This window comes from Echeneis naucrates, chromosome 3, assembly GCF_900963305.1.
Source record: "Echeneis naucrates chromosome 3, fEcheNa1.1, whole genome shotgun sequence".
NCBI classification, from domain to species: domain Eukaryota; kingdom Metazoa; phylum Chordata; class Actinopteri; order Carangiformes; family Echeneidae; genus Echeneis; species Echeneis naucrates.
The window spans coordinates 10674079-10686350 of NC_042513.1; the positions used below are offsets into that span (position 1 = coordinate 10674079).

General features: G+C 37.5%; 1 protein-coding gene across 3 annotated transcripts in view; it reads right to left on the bottom strand.

The window, feature by feature from the left end:
* The window catches only part of glceb (glucuronic acid epimerase b), a 42863-nt gene extending 35578 nt beyond the window's left edge, over positions 1 to 7285 (bottom strand). For all 3 annotated transcript variants that reach the window (XM_029498123.1, XM_029498121.1, XM_029498122.1), the window contains exon 1: positions 7134 to 7285. The gene's annotated coding sequence lies outside the window, so the exon portion shown is untranslated. The remainder of the gene's footprint in view (positions 1 to 7133) is intronic.
* Between the last annotated feature and the right edge of the window lie 4987 nt (positions 7286 to 12272).

The following is a 12272-nucleotide window of genomic DNA, read 5'->3' on the forward strand; positions in this document are numbered from 1 at the left end:
GAAAGGCTGTCCTCTGTGTAATACAATGTCCTCAAACAATTTAGTTCAATCTTAAAGTTCATGTTGTTCTTCCACCTTTCAAGCTCTAAGCTTAGTTATCTGGTTATGAGGTGCACTGTGCTAATCATAGTTAGTGGGGTAAATTTTGGCCACAGGGGTTAAGACTTTGGGAAGTGTCAAGCATGCAGACATTTTTCCAAAAGCCTATTATTAGACACTATGATGCAACCTGGCTTTGTCTGTATTAAAGACAAATCCCAGCATGAGCAAGCTCAAGCAGCTACAGCAGTGGGACAGATACAAAGCGACTATCACAAATCAACATCATTTGGGGAAGCTGAAGGAAGATCATACAATAGCTTGGTTTCAACCATAAGCCATTCCCAGCAGCTCTTAATAGCTCTTAATGGCTATTCTTTTGACAAGGTATTATTCTAATAGAAAGCAACTCAACACTCAGCCACATACTTCTTTTCTTTTGACAGCAGCGGCTCTGTTGTCTTCCAAAGTTTTTTTATGCAGAATTAAATAGTATATGTGGCGAAACTAACTTAAAGCACTTTCTTTCCCAACGTTAAGAGAGCAAGTGGACATTCACACACAAAGTCCAAAGTGGGAGTGTTTAAGTGCCCAGAGAGAAAACATTCGGCACTTCTAATTATGGGGATTGGGATGCTGCAGAAAATGACATGGGTGGACTCTGAAGGACAGTAAAAACTGTCCCATTTTATTACTGCATTTTTGAGCTCTCCTCAAAATCACTCAACTAGGAACTCAAAAATGGAGGTCACCAGGAGGACTAAAGAGTCCCAGATGAGTCAGTGACACCCGCTGAGGTAAAGTGGTAACACATAAATCCTAGCTGTAAAATGGAAATAGAACTGCTCAGTTTTACTAATATTTGACATTCACTGAGCAGACAAGAGCATGAGTGAGACAGGACTGTAACCAGTCCCAAAAGCCGAGCTAGCACAAGGCAGCCAGTCTGACTGATTCCATGCCGCTGGAGGATTTTGAGGATTATGGAAAAAAAAACAGCTCATTTAAAGCCAGCTTTCTTAAAATTCAACAGAAAAAAAAAACTTAAAAAAAAAAACTAGCAGGATGGTCATTTTGGGCTAATCATGTGAAAAGATGTACCTGACAAATGAAGTTAGTTCATCATGAGGATCCCCTACTATGAGACCACATTTCCTGCACATTACTTGACTAAATCCCTCCCAGCATGCTGGATCAAAGAAAAAGCTAGTAAGATGCTACTTAGTTAAATTATGATTATTTAGCCAGTCACATATATGAGCATATTCCAAAGTTCATGGACTTAAAACTAAGTGACAAGGACACCACAGACTGATAAAATAAGGAATATTGGTATTTGAATGCCCTCTGCCAAGAATTTGGCAACATTATTGCTTTTTGGGCTGCCAGTGGAGAGACAGATGGGGAAAGACTCATGAGTGTGGGGAAAGACTCATGAGTGTGGGGAAAGACTCTGGCTCACACAGCCCTTTCCTTTAAAGCTTAATTACAATGATAGACATTCAAAACAGGACTTGTAAACAGATGAAAATAAATGTTATGCTTGTTTCTATCTTCAAATGAGAAAATGAAAATGCATCATCCAAAATTTGGAATCACGTAAGATGAACAAACAGAAAACTTTCATATTAATATGTTTGTGGCACAATTTGAAATAAAGACAGTAGAAAATAAGTTGGGCAAATATATCAGTTGACACTTCATCACACGAATGGTTGCTGAAGCCAAGAACAAAATGTGATAAGGTTGACTAAATTAGTACCATCGGCTAACGCCAGGTGTTTCTTAGATGACAAAGATTTTAAACACTGTTCGCATATTGATTATTGTTTAAGAAAGTCAAGCCACAGGCAGATGACTGTCCTGCACATGAGACTGTAATCAGGTCTAAACTTGGCTATTTTAGATTCTTTTTGAGACAGGCATGTTTAGACTTGGTTAAAAACCTTGGGTATAACAATGTAATAACAGGTAATGACTTTCCTTAATAGGTAAGTGTAGAACCCAAGGTAGGTAAATGAAAGGCAACAAGCAAAGCTCTTGGATTTGATGATGCCATTACTGCAATGAACTGAGTGGAGGCCTTGACATGTTACAAGCTGCATATCTGGTTTTTACATTGCTCCCACTCTGGAGCACAGATACCTCAAATAAGGGCATAAAGAAGTAAAGTTTAATACATATTACCATTTGAAACAAGAACTTCAGCCACAAGGACACTCGATTGTTCACGAAGTCTAGTGAAATGTACTGATTAAGGGCAGTCATCAAAGAAGAGACTGAAATGGTTTTGGAAGGGTATACATCAACAGTAAAACAAAACTGCACAGCAGATAGCACAAGATAAGGTCCTGTTTTTTACATGTTTTGAGTGGAGCTGACAAACTGAATTTGGGGAGATGGAGACTACAACTGTGACACGTTTAACACTATTGAGTTAAGAGGATTTGGTAAAAATTGTATAAGCCCTAAACCCTGCCAAGACACCAGAAGCTGTGAACAAAACAGCAAAGGTCTTCATGACCATGTCTGTGTCCATTAGTGCAGATTAGACTTGTATGTAAAAAAAAATTCCTCACAAAGTCATGATTTCAGAGGAATACCATTTACTCCTCAGGTCTCCCACCTAACCTGGAGTTACAATAAATACATTTTCAAACAGGCAATCTAAAATATAACAAGGATATGTAACAGAACTGTAGTATGATAGCAGATATTCACTTCATACTGCCTTTTTTTCCCAAGAGGGCAGATAATGGCCTTAACACATCTAAGAGGGGTGGATAAAGCTGTGGATCAATACCAGTGACGAAAGGATTATTTTGGCAGTTTCTAAGATTTATGATTTTTAAAGCTCTTTCTTAGAGTCTAAATTGCTTGTTGGTATTTTAAGTATCACTGAGAAGAAATTGTCTTCCTAATGAAGCATTATAAGATTCTCTGCTTCACACTGTTCACCAACACACATAGTATTTTCTTGTCAAATATAGCATATTCTGTCTTCTCAGATGGTGCGTACCTAATTAGCTGCCTGGCAACAGCTCTCAGTATATGTATTCCAAAAAAAAAAAAAGACTCAAAAAGTTGCTGTTAGCACATTCCTCTACACACTCACTCCTATTAATTGCCGCCAATGCGCCAGTGCGGTTCGATTCCCAGTGGGGGCATGAACATGTCTCAGTGACCAGACCAAAGGCCGGACCCTTCCAGAAACCAGAGACTAGACCAGACCAGATCAGACCAGATATGGGAAAATTTTTAAAGGAATTTTGGGAAAAAATAAAACAGATTTTATAGGACTCCAGGTAAAAACCAAAATTAGTCCAAATATTTGCCTTCAACGAGGATGGGGCTGGTTGAAGCTCTCTTTCCTCCATTATTGTAGTTTCCTCCTTGTTTTGGTGCTGCAAATGTGTATGTTCCAGAGCCGGCTCTGTGGTCACATCAGGATGTCAGGATACAAAATGGAGAGGGACAGCCAGCGGATTTGTTTTATTTATTTAATTATTTATTTGAAATCAATTTCGGGGCACTTTAAATCAATTCTGAATCGTATTAAATGAGAATCACGTTTCTTATATGACTCGATTTTTTCTGTATAGCGTTTGCATGTTCTCCCTGTGCCTGCATGGGTTTCCTCCCATCGTCCAAAGACATCATGTTTGGGTTATTTGGTGTCCCTAAATTGTCTGTAGGTCTGACTGCGAGTGTGAGTGGTTGTTGGTCTCTGTGTGTTGGCCCTGTGTTGGCCCTGTGTTGGCCCTGTGTTGGCCCTGTGTTGGCCCTGTGTTGGCCCTGTGTTGGCCCTGTGTTGGCCCTGTGACGGATAAGTGGTAGAAGATGAATGAATAAAGGAAAGATTAAATAAATGCCCTGAAAGTTTTTAAAGAAGACTTTAGTTGTGCAGTCTAGTGCCTACTTAGATGTAGAAATTTCCACTTTTGATTTTTCAGCTGCCTAGTGTTTTATTAGCTCTGCTTGTCAAGTATTATATCAAGTTAAACATGAAGACTTTAATTTGTGTGTGTTTAAGTATTTTTCTTTACATAAAAAATTTTTATTAAAAGAGGCTAAAGTACAAGTTTTTTGAAGGTGGTGTGAGGGTTAAGAACTCCCTGACTTAAATCAGTTACTGCTGTGAATGCTTGTGATTAATGAAGCACTATTCTCTTAGCATGGTTTCTCTTTACGATGTGTTTCATTAATTTATTATAGGGCTTTGGACTAATCATTGGAATTCATTCATTGTTTCATTCTGTATGCTGCTGGACATGGGTACCGAAATTTGTTCCCCAATGTTTTAACACATTTTGATTTTCAGTAAACTGAAGCTTCAACTGTTTTTCTTGACCCCTCGATGAACAAAAAATGTATAACTCTGTGACTGACCAAAAATCCAGCTGGGTTAATCAGATTGTTTTTACACCATTAAGGATTGCAAGTTGCAGCTTTATTTTAAAGCCTAAAGAATAGGACATACATTTTAGAAACACTATGACATACTCATGACAGTTTTTGAGGTAAATGTGAGTCAGCTATCAAATAAAAAAAAACAACAACAACAAACAAACATTGTGTTGCAGCTTTTACATACGACATTCAAATTGCAGAAAGTCTGCAACACACATCATCACTATTTGAATTATGACCCTCCAAACAAGTCGATATAAATGACTTCCTTTAAATCACTAATTATTTGGTAGCATTGACATGAGGTTATCCATTATGTTCCAACACCAACTGGAACCTACAGTATGACATTCTTAGGGAATTGACAGGCTCAAAGATCATACAAAGCACAGACCAGCAGAGAAATAAATGATATAAGACCTCCAGAAAAAGCAACAACAACTATCTTCTCATTTGCTATCTATTGCCGACAGATTTTTTTCAGTTTAACTGTTTTTAATTACAAAAAACTTGTATGGAACTACATGTAGTATACAGGGAAATCATTCCATGGCCTATGCCCTATTTTACATTTATATTAGTGGATTTTAATTTCCTTTGGGGAAATCCTCATTTTCATCCAAATGAATGGATTAATTAAGTATGATCGCCAGCTAGATCAATAAAGCAAATCGGCCAGTATTTGCACTGCATATACGTTGGTTAAAGAATATAAATGGGTTGATATATAACAAGAAATTATGGTACATAAAAGCATAACTTGAGCTGAGCTAATTGAAACCATGGAAAGAGAGTTCAGTATTAAAATTGTGTATATAATGCCTATCTGTCGAAATTTACATATAAAATAATTTTGTTAGTCTTCTTTTTGCATTTATTACTTAACACATCTTTTCTATGAAATCATAGGATGTGAAGTGTGATGGACACTTTTTAACCCAATTTTAAATTTGGGTTGAAAAATAGAACTATATATATATATATATATATATATATATATATATATATATAGCGATATGCATTTTTACTTCATAGTAATAAATATTCATATTGTGGTAAAAAGCACCACTTCATCTCATTTTTACGCAGTGTATAGCTTTTGGAATAAATACTGAGCCTGTGACCCAAAACCTTAAAGATAAGAAAGTATTTATTGCCCCTGAGGGGCCGTTTGGTTTTCAGCAGTAATGTAAGTGCAAGTGGCTCTTGCCTGGTCATGGTCAACAACTGTCATGACCTTCTTGTATATGTTTATGATAACCCCCTATCTTGTTTTTGTTGACCAAGCTAAGGTTCCCAAAAGAGCAGATCATTGCAGAAGAAAGACCTGGCTCAAGAAAAGGACAATAAAACATTAAGCATCTTCTCTTTATATTTAGAAGGATATGGGCATTACAGTGGCCTCAAAATAGCCAAATACCAACAAAAGAAGATCTTTAACAATCCATGCTGTTAACAGCTGTGTAGTTACTAAGATAAATAGGGATTTGACGGTTGGAGCTGTGTAGTCAAGGACAGTGTTGGCTACAAAGAAGTAAAGTTAGTGCTATTGTGCCTCTGATTACAGTAGTCCCAGGAGCACACTTGGACAAAAGCAGCGATTTCCCTTTGGTCTATAATAATAGGACAGCTGCAAAAATGTGTGTCACGTGTGGGCTGAGAAATTATGGGTGTGTGTGTGTGTGGGGGGGGGGGGGTTGAGGATAGCGACATTAAAGCCAAAACACTAGCTGTTAGACACACAGGAGTCCCAGAATAAACAGGACTAAACCGTGTAAAGGTTTTAGGCCCTTTAGATTCTTTTCCATCAGGGAGGCTTCTTATCAGTCCTAAATTTGTTCTGCAGCATGACAACGACCCCTAAACATACAGCCAGATAAAAAAAAAACAAAACAAAAAACAAATATCTTGAGCAACAAGATGACGTCCGGCATCATCATGGTAAGTTGCCTAATATACTGCAAATAATATGACTGATAAGTGATAAGTGCACCATGGAGGAGTGGTGATGAAAGAGTGGCCACATCAAATCTGTTCCTGATGACTACACGGTGTAATGTAAAAACTATTTCTGGCATTATACTTGAGGTCATCTTCATTTTAACATTTTTGCTAACAACTTTTTCAAAGTGCTGTTAACACTCGGGTAAAGACACAACTTAGGAGGAAACCAGCGGCTAAACTGGTGTTAAAACTAACAAACGACCCGTGGAACAAGTTTCCTGGGTCTCTAACCTAAAACAACAACACAACACATCCTGTCGTGTTTGTGTCTCTCCATCTTAAACTCTCCGACGGGGATTTGATCTAAACGGCTGATATTCATGTGGGGACAGAGCGACCTAGCTAGAGAGCCAGCGAGCTGCCACTTTATCCTGAGCAGATATGTCGTTAGCATACAAGCTAACGGGGGTCTGCTTGGAGACAGTCAACAATCAGGTCTGAAGTTGCTGCACTCCGTCTCCGGTGCAGCTCACAGCAGCCGACGAGCCGGAGGTCGGATTGTTTAGACTCGGCGGTGAAGAGTTTCTCCGGGGTAAGGTGTAGCAGAGGAGGAGACGAGCACTGCTGGGATTTAAATGTGTCTGCCGCTGTGAGAGTGAAGTGTGTAAATGCCAGCTAGCACCGCATATGAGTGTCTGGACAGAGAGGGTGCCAACAAGACGCAATATCAGCAGCCTTACCTGGGCGGAAAAGGTGTCGGGCAGAGCGGCTGTCTGCTCGGGGCCGTCGGTGGTTACTGTCTTCGGTTGGTTGGTTAGTTTCAAACAATACGACTTCTGCTGCCTCCGATTAAATCGCGGCTCAGCCACAGAGACCGGCTGACCGTGTTCCGTCTCAGCCTCAGCAGCGACTGACTGCAGCTCCGGAGCCGCTTCTCACCGGGAAGGATTTTCAGTATCGCGAGACGGGACGAGAACTCCGAGATATCTACCAACCAATCAAAATATCCGTTTCGGGCTCCGTTGCGAGAGCTGTGGAGCAATCACATCCAATAAACTCCACCCTGCTCAAATTAAATCCATTAGTGAGGTTTTTAAATGTTGGGAATTATTTGTTATGTAAAGGTTAAAACATTTCAATACACTCACGATCGCATTCGAAAATGTTTTGTCTTATATCAGTCAGGTTTACCTCATTAAAGTGAAATGCGTTTCCAAGGCTGTTGACCTTTTCATGTAAATTGGTTCTTTCATCTACAGTCTTGTCTGACTCCTTTCAACATTGCCAGCATGTGCCCACATTGCAACATAAAAAATGGCAAGTTTGAAAATATTGAAAACATTACATGTGTGCTATAAATACTGTGATGATAAGGGATACATTCATTTAATGCAAATAAGTGCAAAAAATTGATTGAATGGACAAAAATGTATTGTTTTCTTTAGTTAATCAAAACAATCCAGTTTTCTAAATTAGTCAGGTTCTTGTGGCACCTTTGGAGGCACTCCCTTCATGCGAAGTCTTTCATGTTACTTTTGCCTCTCACATAATTTGCTCTATGTTCAGGCCAAGCAGTCTTTACCAAAATTCAACTTGCAAATCTAGATTTCTGTGTTACAAGGAAGTGTGACATGCTAAATCTAATTATGACAATGCTCCATAATTGTAAATCCCACAGTGGATGGGGGTAGCTGGGACAGATACATGAAAACAAACAAACAAAAAAACTGAGTCAGAATGACACATTGTTTGTTTTTGCTTCTCTAGGACACTGTTGTGAGCACCTTTGTCCAGTATTCTGACCATAATAGCCACATGTTTCTAATGTTGACAAAAGCAGTGTTGTATATAATCCTGATTTCTTCCTCCCTCCCTTATGATGTGTGATTTCGATACTTGCCTCAAGGTGGGTTTAATCCTGTTCCCTCCTGTCAAAACCTTTAATTCGGTGTGTGTCTAATGCATTTGTGTATTTTTCCAGTAAATCTATTTTGTTGGCACTTTATTTAAGAACACAGAAAGTCACTGGAAACTGAAATCAAACATATATGACAACCAAGATGGATTCTGACTATAACTGTGATCTCATTGTGTTGCTAACAATATAATTACACACATATATATTACACATAAACTTTATTCAATTTTTAAATGTGGAATCATTTCTGCAACAGGGTCGTGAAAGGAGCCAAAATTTAGTATGGTTTTAACCTGAACTTTCACCACTCTCCCTGCTCAAAAAAAAAACAGGAAATAATTGCTCCTGTCCCATGTTATTGTGATTTAGGGTACAATGTGCTGCAATAGTTTTGACTGAAATGTCACATAACTAATCTTTATATCACACAAATGTTTTCTTTATGTTGGGATTGCAACTCTACACTTTAATGAGGCATTTTCCATTCTTACATCTACATTTATACCAAGTTTAAAAAAAAAAAAAAAAAAACATAAGACAGAAGAGAGGATGATATCATCATCGGGATACAGACCTCTGACTACAGCACAAGCATGATGCAACACAGCAACATCTTGCCATAGAAAAAAAGTGCATAGGCACTTATTCTCATTGAGAGCATTTCCCCACAGCCAACTTGCAGTATTGCTGTTACAGAAACTATAAATATTCCCATAAAAACCATTAGATGCACCACAGTCAGTGGTGTCTTTATTGAATATTTACCATGAAAGAACTGACAAAGTTATTAGGAACCATTTAAGAGTCTGAGCAGGATATCAACTATACGATGAGTTTTCACTACATACCTTCATGTCTCAGCAAATGTTGGATTTTACAGACATCACAGTTCCATTTCACAGACTTTTGTGATTCTTAGATCATTACTTTGGTGCTATCAGCTAATAAAAGTTTTATTTATTTGTTATATCCTTCTATTCAAATATATTAACTTGGGCTGACAACAAATTTTGTAACGATTCCCAGCAGATCAACTCCTTACTTTTTAGTGTACCATGAGTTTTTTGTGCCAGAACAATGTATGCATCAAATACATTGAGATAGATAGATAGATTGGTTGATTTTTTTCAGGAAAATTTGCATTTAACATTGCAAACATGATAAAGATCTGCTTAACATCAGCATGTTGCCTCGTGAACATGATATATGCTCATCAGCTTTTAACTTAAAATGCTATTATGCCAAGTGTGGCTATTTGTTTTTCAAAATCAGGTATCAACCCAAGTTATAATGTTCATTAAAATTACTCGTGGACCTGCGAGAGTTGTTGACCAGACTCTTTATGCTCGTTATTAAGTAGAAATATTCTCTTAGGTAGATTCAATGATTTGCCTTTGTTTTTAATGTGCTGTTTCTCCATATGTGGCATAATATTCCTCCATTACAAAAAAGGAATCCCTTGCTGAACTGTACAGGTTGCCTAGGAACTCTATTAGATATTTTACAATTCTCAGTAAAATATCGAAAAGGGACAGCAGACCAAAGATACTTGATTTTTTGTGAGAAATTATGTTTCCAAATCCATACAGAAACAGAATACAGCTCTGAAAATGGTATTTGATTGTTGCTGAACAGAATTTAAACAAGGGTGCAGAATGTCATTTGTCATAGATGACTGACTGATAACAGATTGAAACTCACAGCTCCCCTTAGTATGCAAAACCTCTAATTTCTTTCGTGTAGAGTAATAATAGGATGGAGGATGTTCTGCCAGCAGTACAGACTCAAGAAGCTGAATTTGGAAATAAACAGAGAAGATCATTCTCTCTCTTTTTTTTTTTTTTTTTTTAACTTCTTCTACTTTTTAAGCCAAAACAAGTAAGGGAATCTTTTAGTTGCTTTTGGCCTGACAAGGGTTCCTCAGTTGAAAGTGAATATTTCAGTGCTTAATGATATTTCTGGCTGACAAGCAGTAGCATTCCTTTCCATGAATTACCCATTAAATTGAAATTGTGTTGAAATTTACAAGCTCTTTTTAAAATTCTTATGTGAATGGATGATGAGGGCTGATGAAATGAATCACACCCAAAGAGATTTCGGTTTTATTTAAACTCTCAAACTTTTTATTTACCTCCAAGTTCAAGCTGTGGATAGTTGTTCAAATACCAGACCTACTTTTAATACCTGTCAGAAATCATTCCAGAGTAACAGAGGGACTAGTGGGTTTAATGCTTACTTTATAAAATTCCCTTCTCATAAATACTTTACAAACCTGACTTCCAAGGATCAACTTTTCGAAAAAAAAAAAAAAAAAAAAAGAAAGAGAGAGAGAGAAATGGCACAGGATTGATGAAATACAGCAAATGCATCAGTGTAAAAAAGAGCAATTCTTCAAGCTATCAGAAGCTATCATAAAATAATAAGATATTGCAGCCAAAGTTTAATATTTGATATATGAGTGAAATGTAGCTGTTTCTACTGCAGCCAGAGGGATAGCCGGGAGGATTTCAGCGACTGTAGTTCACTCTCTGGACCACTGTAACATGCATCAACTCCAAAGTGACTCAGTGAGATAAGACGCTCAAAATCGCGAGCATGCATTTGATCTATGGCTATTTGTATTCTAAACTTGTTTCTCATTTTAAGGTTTGTGAAAGGGCAGCAGAATCACCACTTTAATGTAATGCTCCATATCTTACATTAACCTCAGGCACAAGAAAGAGAAATGAATTGATTTACAGCACTGTGTGGACAAGCTTATTTTCACATGAGGTACCCTGGTACAAAACTGATGCAGCTGGTTTTAGGAATGAATTGGACCATAATGTCTGTTTTGTTGTAATGTTTTTATTTTATAATATGTATATTACCTGCAATGACATGGATTCATCTACAATAGCTTAAAAAGTGGGAGTCTCGTTTTCAGGCTGTCTTTTGTGCAGAGTTTATGCATACGACATATAACACTGCACTGCAGAGAACTTGTATCCCCAGTCTGATGAGCAGCATTTCTCCAAAAAGATCCCTTGAAGGTGAACTTTATTCAGGGAGAAATAATCTTTCATAGAAACAATGCACTCTAAGCAATATGAATCTTATTTTAGAAACTGTTTTGTGGGATAAAAACAGTCATTCTCATTCACAAGTCCATTCTTAACTCCAATCCCATCATGTATCCACATTTCTGCAGTCAGTAATGCAACTGAATGCACAATTCTTTATACAATATATAAAATGTACAATATGCCTGTGGTAGTTGCCTGAGTCTCAGATGCTCAGATCTAGATTCAACACAGAGATAACTCTGTCCGACTGATATTTGATGGATCTGAGGGTCCAGAGTGCACTTGAAGAGCGCTTTTGTCTTTCCCTTTATCTGTTCTCCCAAGGTCATAAAATATGCATACCCATGGCTTCCAGTGTTTTATTTTTTAACTCTCTTAACTTTACTTTACATGAAGTAGAGCACTGTAGAGACCTAACATGAGAGAACATCAGCTACTTCATTTTATAAATTTTTTGTAAGTGGTCCTCTATCACTGAAAATGTCTGGAAAAAGGGCTGCAGAGCGAAAGAAACCGGCTATTTAAACCGAAACATTAAAGGAAAAAATCACAGATTTATATACAATTTTAGATTATATTTACATGCAAAATCACTCCCACTCCACTGTAGAATCTTCGCTGTACATGTTGCGAAGTTGACTTATTTTCTTTAGCATCTCTGCAGCCACTGATTCAGAGGAAAAAAGAAATGATCAAAATAAACTATGATGACATTTTGTGAAAAACATTTTGATAAACTTCTGCAATAATGCACTATCAATGGCAAAGCTTCTCGGAATGATAATTATTTATCGTAAGAGCCAAAACACAGCCACAACTCATTTGACAAAATCATATGTCAAAGCAAAACTCAGCAACAACTGTGTGACTAGACTGTTACATCATCTAATATCTAT